We start from the raw sequence: 8960 nt of genomic DNA on the forward strand, positions 1-8960 counted from the left end.
TATAGACACCACACTGAGTTTTGCCCACACAAAAATTGAAAACACCACACATCTTTCACCTCAACACACAACACATTTCTCACCTCGTCACTAAACCAATTAAATTTTTACTATTTTCGTATTTTTGAATAATAATAAGCGAATACGTAAAATTTATTACTCAAATTTTCAATTACATTAAAAAAAAACTAATTAAAAAAAAATTAATAAAAAAAAAAGTTGGCGCCGGGAATTGATATCGAGTCTGCCATGTGGCGAGGAAAAATAGGCGGTGCGTTTATTTCTTCGACTGCTTATTTTTTTACCATTTTGTTACTTTTGAAATGATAAGCGGATACATACAATTTATTACAAATTTTTTTACGTTTACTTTAAAAAAAAAAAAAATTTAAAAACGAAAAAAAAAAAATTGGCGCCGAGAATTGATGCCGAGTCACATGGGGAAGATAAATACGCAGTGCGTTTATTTCTACGCCTGCGTTGTGAACCAAGGTTTTGTGCATGCGCGCGACGCGAATTAATTTCAATAAAGTTCTGAAAGTAATTCATGAAGTTTTGCATTACATACATTCAAAAATGAACGTATACTCTATATGTACATAAATGATGGTTTATGACAATATACATAATATGTATGTACATACATGTCAATAGGAGGTATTTGCATTCAGAAAATAAAACGGTTTAAGATAAATCAACACTTATTTTATATTGTATGTCAATTTATAGTTAATGTATTTGACAGCATTTACGTACATATGTATGTATGTACATTTGTATATGAAAACCAATAATGCACAAGCATAAGAACATCATCTTCCTTTCATACATATGTACATATGCATGTATGCCCAATAACCTTGACTTATGTATGTACACATGTCACATCACATCACATTCTTACAAGAAATCAAATACACATACGCACTAGTCAACGAGTTTCTTCCTAACAAGTGCAAACACAGTTCTGCTCTATGTATGTATATATACCCACTTTATGTCCTAGCATATATACATACATATACGAGTATACCTACTTGCCTTCTAAACTTCCTACAAAATAATTGTATTCATATGTTACTACATCCATGCACGTTCATACATTCATGCATATATGCGCGAGCACAGCGCTCCCTTCTTGCTTCCGTGTACTTTTGTCTTTCACCAGTCGATATTCCTAATATTATACTTACAAAAACACAATACTTTGATAGACGCAAAAGCAACAGCAAGCGCAACGCGATGGCCGCTTTGCCACCACACATTCTAAAATGTTCTAGAACACAACAAAAACACATACCTCACATGCGCATGTCGCCCAAAGCTAAAATCTAAGCCTAGCGACTACAAAAACAAAATACATTCGTAGACGCAGTCGCAGCGGCCATGATTCTATCAGCGACGGCGCTGAACAATTTAGAATAAAAACAAAAAGTTCATTCATAAGTTAGAGCTCATATTTTAATTTCATTCATAAAACGAGCCGCCCATATGCCAATTTTCTCGACCATTCGAAAATAGTCAATATTGGAATATTTCGCGTGGAATTATTTGCCAATATTTGATAAATCTTAAATTTTTGTCATGTCGAGTGGCCGCGGCTCCGTATGTAAGTATGCACCCTTATATGTATGTAAATATGTCTTCTAACTGTTCGACAGTCGCGAGTTAATGCGACTTAGATTCCTTGAACAAATCCGGCGAATCACACATTTCTGTTCGCAAAGCCGCATATATGTACCCTATGATCAAAAAGTACCGGGAATGTTTAAATAAAACATAACAGAGTTAAATTTAAGGCAAATTTATATTATCTCCTTCAAAATATGACCCGTCTGAAGCAACACACATGTGCCAACGTTTAACCCAGTCCTCCAAACACCCCCGGCAGGCCGATATGGCCTTCAGCTCCTTCGTCGTATTCTCTTTGATCTTTTTGATCGGTGCGATGGCACGTTATCATCTCGCAAAATCCAGGAATTGTTTGCTCACATTTCCGGCCGTTTGCAACATACAGCATCTCTCAAAGGCTTCAAAACGGATGAATAATATTCTTTATTGACTGTCTGGCCCGATGGAAGGTACTCATGGTGCACTACGCCTTGGCAATCGAAGAAAACAGTCAACATCACCTTCCCGGTTCTTTTTGCTCATATGTATGGGGTATGTATACCCCATCTTTTCACTGACGGACAAGAAGACGGTCGCAGTTGTTGTTTTTTGTATGCATACATTTTGCGTTCGTTGAAGGTTTGTATATATTTATATATATTTATATACATATGCGGCATGCGCGTTTGGCTTTCTGGATGGATATTAGAATATTTTCTCATCAATATGTGTATGTAAGTAGTTCAGATTTGACTGAAGAGATTAAATACATACATACATATATGAATGCATACTCATATGCATTGCCTTTATGGCTGTTTTACATATAAATCAATTCAAAAGAAGTATGAATTACGTTATATAGAAAATAAATTTCTAAATAACAGGTATTAGAAAAACCTGAATACACTATTTTAAATCAATTCTAATTAAACCAAATACAAAAAATTAAATAAAAATATCGAACAAAGAAAAGAGTGTACAGGACTTGAACCTGAGTCAAATATGGGACGATGTACTGCATACACGACACGTCTTTCACGATTGCGCTAAACTATAATTACTAATGAACTTTTCTAAATGACTCATTTATTCGATTCGCAGTTTATATGCACATATTCTGCGTTAGTTGAAAGTTTGTATGCGTAATTATATGCATACGTATGTGTGTTTGCGCGATTGGCTTTCTGGACGGATATTAGAATGATATTTTCTCATCAATATAATTTGGATTTGATGAAATAGATTATAGACATATGTACATATATTATTTTCTGTTTTGATTGATTTATATAAAAATCAGGTCATATCCAGTATGAACTATTTTATACCGAAAGGAAATTTCCATTTATGAAATACAAAAATAAAAAATAGTTTAAAAAAACTAAAAAACACACTTTTATTGCTAATCGATCTAAAAAGTAGAAAATAAATTTTAATGACAAAGGGACCTATAATGAAGTAATAGCAAATCGAACAATCAGTCATAGTCAACTACCTCAGAACAGATTTATAACCAAAATTAAGATACAAATAGAATAATTCAAATTAGAGTTAAAAGCGTGGGATGCTTGGTATAGTAAATATTACAATCATTCTTTTGGCAACTACCTATGTACAGAGGGTTATGAAAGTGAAGCAAAATGCATCCCACGCTTTTAACTCTAATTTGAATTATTCTAATTGTATCTTAATTTTGGTTATAATTCTGTTCTGAGGTAGTTGACTATGACTGATTGTTCGATTTGCTTTTACTTCATTATACATAGGTCCCTTTGTCATTAAAATTTATTTTCTACTTTTTAGTTCGATTAGCAATAAAAGCGGGTTTTTTAGTTTTTTTAAACTATTTTTTATTTTCTACTTTTTAGTTTGATTAGCAATAAAAGCGTGTTTTTTAGTTTTTTTTTAACTATTTTTTATTTTTAGTATATGTAGGTGTTTACGAGTAATATACTATTACACAACCGCACACTAAATACTAACCTCAATCAATGGTGGTGTGGAAACTAAAAATTCCCAATTTTTGTTTAAAAAAATACCCAATTCATGTTTCTACCGGTGTGGCAATATTGGCAAATGTTATAAAAAATGCACATTTTTCAGCGCTCTCACGAGAAAAAGAGTTTCCCATCTAGTCATCTGTGCTGTGTGTTCCGAGTCGATCAGATTTTTAGAAGCCAGTGAAAATTAAGCTCAAAGATTCCGTTACATTCATTCATACATACAACCCGAGCTAATAAAAGTGTGTTAAAAAAAGGAAATATTAATCCTGGCAATCCTAATAAGGATAATGGAAAACTTTTATCAAATTATTGCATTGTCGTCGGTCCTTGATAGGTGTGCAAAATTCCAAGTCGATCAGATTTTTAGAAGCCAGTGAAAATTAAGCTCAAAGATTCCGTTACATACATACATACAACCCGTCCTAATAAAAGTGTGTGAAAAACAGTATTTTAAAGAAGTTTTAATTAAAATAAACACAAAAATTTTACCAAACTTTCCTGGTTTGAATTGTAAAAAAAAAATGTGCAAGAAAATAAATATGACTTCAGGACTTGAACCTGAATTAAATACATGCCAAAAAACAAAACGAATAATTACGCCGACTTTAGCTTCTGCACCACAAATTAACTGCCGCGCGGCCTTCTTAATCGCAAATTTATTCGCTTCGCTGTGGGCATGAAATAAGTCGATTTCCTTAGTAGTGTGCCGAAAAATCTTATGAAATTCCTCAGTAGTTTGGTAAACGCAGAAAAAATCTGAATTCCTGTCCTAGCGTGGTAAGTAAATATAGAAACCCTCCACTCGCGGCACTCGCGTGGTAAATATCTGCAATTCCCCACTAGTGAGCAAGGTTGAATTTGAAATTACCTTAGTATGAATCTACAAATCAGTACTCGAAAAAAGCTCATTTAACATTTGCTCCTTCTTATTGCATTAACATTCTCTACTAGTACAGGATTTCGATTTTTACCACGCTAGTAGAGGATTTCATATCTTTACTTGGCACGCTAAGTACCGTGTTTTTGTAAGTACAGTATTAGGAATATCCACTGTTGGTAGACAAAAGTACACGGAAGGAAGAAGGGAACGCTTTGCTCGCGCATATATGTAAGCATGTATGTTTGAACGTGCATGGATGTACAGGGTGGGCCAAATAGGACCTACTACTACTACGCAGCAGGTCCATTATTTGCCCAGCAGTATGCGCAGTTGCTCCATCTTGTTGAAACCACAAATTAGGATACTGCCCCGCCATTGGCCGCAAAAAGTTGTCAATCAATGTTCTGTAAGAAGCTCCTGAAATCGATTCTGGCGTTTCATCCCCATTTTCGAAGAAATATTGACCTATAACTCTAGTGGCCATAACACCGCACCAAACAGTACATTTAGATGGGTGCAACTGATGTTGGAGTATGCCCTTGGATTTTCAGAGCCCCACAATCTACAGTTTTGTTTGTTGACATAACCATTTAAATAGAAATGCGCTTCATCTGACATCAAAACGTTATTTAAAAAATCAATTTGTGTGGCTAATTGTGTAAAACGAATAGCGTATTATAGTCGTTGTTGGTGGTCTTGCGGTAGGGTTTCATTATAAATCTCCAACAATTCAATTATAACCTACTAGAAAAATAAATATGTCAAAAAGTAAAAAAAGTTATTTGTGCTTAACATTCTTCTTATTTGGCCCGCCCTGTAGTTACAAATGAATACAATTATTTGTAGAAAGTTTAGAAGGCAAGTAGGTATGTGTATATGAAGCATAGACATATTTCTTTTTTTATATTTTAAAAGCTTAAATAACAATAGAATTGCTAAATAAACAAAAAGATAACGCAGCGCTAGCAATGGAGGCTTTCAGCTGGCTGGTGAAGAATTCCTGGTTTATATACGTCGTAGAAGATCAGAGTCCTTCAGAAGCTTATAGATTTTCGAAATGTTGGAATCGGAAGGGTTAATTAATAGCGATAGCGCATCATGACCGTCAAAATTCTGCTGTTTGTCTATTATAGCCCTGGTGGAATATTGCCAGCAAAAACGTCTCCGGTGGATCCTCTGCTGTGATGCAAATGCGCACCACACAGCGTGGGGAAGCACAAACATCAATCCAAGAGGTGAGTACCTTATTGAATTTCTACTTAGGTATAATATATCAATCCTAAACCGAGGCAACGAACCTACATTCATTAATGCAATCAGAGGTGAAGTCCTTGACATCACTCTCTCTAGCCATAATGTTTTGTCCGAAATCTCAAATTGGCATGTGTCAGAGGAAACATCTATGTCGGATCACAGACATATTAGATTCGATATAGGTGCAACCAAACCACAAATGACAATTTACAGAAACCCCAGAAAAACTAACTGGGACTACTTTCACTTCCATTTAGAACAAAGTGTTAACTGCTCTAAGCGTCACATTCAGCTTATATCTGAGCTTGAGTTCGAATCGAACGAACTACATTCAAACCTAATATCTGCGTTTCAGGAAAGTTGCCCAGTAAAAGTGAAAAAGCCACAAAAAAATGTTCCTTGGTGGAATAGTACACTTTCCAACCTCCGTAAAGAAACAAGAACCCTATGGAATAGAGCTAAAGCAATGGGGGGCTGGTCCTCCTACTCAACAGCCCTAACCAACTACAATAAAGAATTGAGGAAATCTAAAAGGGCTACTTGGAGGAATCACTGTGAAAAGATTTGTAGTCTTCCGGATGCTATTCGAATCCAAAAAGCCCTACTAAAAGATCACTCAAACGGCATTAGTACCCTGAAAAAGCCAGACGGAAGCTACACAAGGAATCCAGAGGAAACCAGTCAACTTCTGCTGGACACTCACTTCCCTGGATCACTTGTGCTAGACGAGATCTCTGTACCGGCAGAAACTACTACATCTGCGGGTGCTGAGAACTTAAAACTAGCAAACAAGCTATTCCATGAAAAGCGGGTACAATGGGCGATATCAACATTCAGCCCATACAAATCTCCTGATCCTGATGGGATATTCCCCTGTCTCTTACAGCAGGGTGCACACCATATTATCCCTAATTTGACCAGACTATACAAAGCAAGCTTACTGCTAGGATATTTGCCTACAAAATGGGCTGAGGTTAAGGTCGTATTTATTCCAAAGGTAGGGAAAAAACCCGAACAATTGCCTAAATCATACAGACCAATTAGTCTCAGCTCATTTTTCCATAAAACAATGGAAAAGATAGTTGATCAGTATATTAGGGAATACAATCTAGCTAAATTCCCACTGCATCGACTTCAATTTGCCTATCAACAGGGAAAATCCACTGAGACTGCAATACACAGCCTGGTAACAGTTATTGAAAAGGCTATTGAGTCCAAACAGATAGCCCTATGTGCATTTATTGACATATCAGGAGCTTTTGATAACACCTCCTATGAGGCAATCTATAATGCCCTATATCTAAAGGAGGTACCTGAACCCATCACTATATGGATAATATTCATGCTGAAATCTAGGACGATCAGCACCGAACTAGGAGGAACAATCAAATCTATTAAAGCCACAAGAGGTTGCCCTCAAGGTGGCGTACTCTCACCTCTTCTGTGGACTCTAGTCATAGATGAACTTCTCCACAAACTGAATAACCTAGGATTTCACACTCAGGGTTACGCTGATGACCTAGTAGTTTATGTATTAGGCTGGCATGAGGAAACCATTTCGGATCGCATGCAGCAAGCCCTTACAATAATAAACAAATGGTGCACGGAAAAAGGGCTCTCCATCAACCCATCCAAAACAACTCTTGTACCGTTTACTAGGAGAAGGAACATAAATCTCAAATGTCCGACCCTTAATAGAACAACACTTGAACTCTCGACAGAAGCGAACTATCTTGGCGTTAGTCTTAACAAAACGCTTACGTGGAACTCCCATATTGAGAGAGTTACTTCAAAAGCCACAAGGGCATTCTTTGCCTGTACAAGGCTTTTTGGCAAGACATGGGGACTAAGCCCTAGAATGACCTTCTGGACATTCACCACAGTTGTAAAACCCATAGTCACCTATGCATCTTTAGCATGGTGGCCCAAGGTCAAGCAAAGAAAGGCGGCAAACGAATTAAGCAAACTGCATCGCCTGGTATGTATTGGCATTACAGGGGCTATGAAAACGTGTCCCACGGATGCATTGGGTGTGCTCCTGAACATACCACCGCTTCCAATTCTAATTGAAAGGGAAGCTCGCTCGAGTGCCTTAAGACTAAAAGGTATATCTGAACTTAAAAGTGGGAATATGAAAGGACATTTAAAGATCTTAGAAGACTTCCTACACAGTCCCATTCTTCATAGGGATGATATACTATCACCCAAACCAATACTCTTCAGGAACTTCCAAGTTATAATCAATGAACGAACAGACTGGAGAACTAACTCTATCACTTTCAAACCTGGCTCCCAGCTATGGTTTACTGATGGGTCCAAATTGGAAAATGGTAGAACAGGGGCAGGAATCAATGGGCCCAAATTCAAAAAATCGATTCCGATGGGATCCTACCCAACTATATTCCAGGCAGAAATACATGCCATCGAAATATGTGTGAGAGAATGCCTTAGGAGGAAAATGAGAGGTACTCACATCTACATACTTTCAGATAGCCAAGCGGCTCTAAAAGCCCTTCTATCAACAACTATCACCTCTAAATTGGTAAATGATTGCCTAAACCTTCTAAATACGTTAGGAAACCTCAACACAGTAACACTATGTTGGATTCCGGGACATGAAGGACATGTGGGAAATGAAATGGCTGATGACCTTGCAAAACAAGGAGCAAATATGCAACTTACTGGTCCTGAGCCTTTCTGTGGACTAACAAAAGGCCACATAAATGAATTCCTTAGGAAATGGGAAGAAAGAAAACTTGCCGCACACTGGCTAAACTGTGCCGGTCAGCGTCAAGTTTAACTATTCCTAAGTCCCAACAAAGGAATATCTGACAAACTTCTCTCACTAAACAGAGTAGATCTGCGTCTTTTAACTGGATACCTTACAGGTCACTGCAGCCTGAGGTACCATCTAAATAACATTGGTCTATCCGAGACCAATGTCTGCCGCTTTTGCGAAATGGACATAGAAAGCTCAGAACATGTGCTTTGTGAATGTCCTGCGTTGGGCAGACAAAGACTTCACCACCTTGGTGGTATCGTAGTATCTCCATGCAATCTTTGGAACAACAAACCCAAAACTGTGCTAAAATTTCTAAAAAGCCTAAAACTCTAGGGTTACAAAATAGGCCTTTCACAATAGACCAACTCTGGTCGCAGTGCGTAATGGCCTTCTAATAATAATAATCTAGTCCAAGGCAAAAGGCTAA

The sequence above is a fragment of the Anastrepha ludens genome, chromosome X (genome assembly GCF_028408465.1).
Source record: "Anastrepha ludens isolate Willacy chromosome X, idAnaLude1.1, whole genome shotgun sequence".
NCBI classification, from domain to species: Eukaryota; Metazoa; Arthropoda; class Insecta; order Diptera; family Tephritidae; genus Anastrepha; species Anastrepha ludens.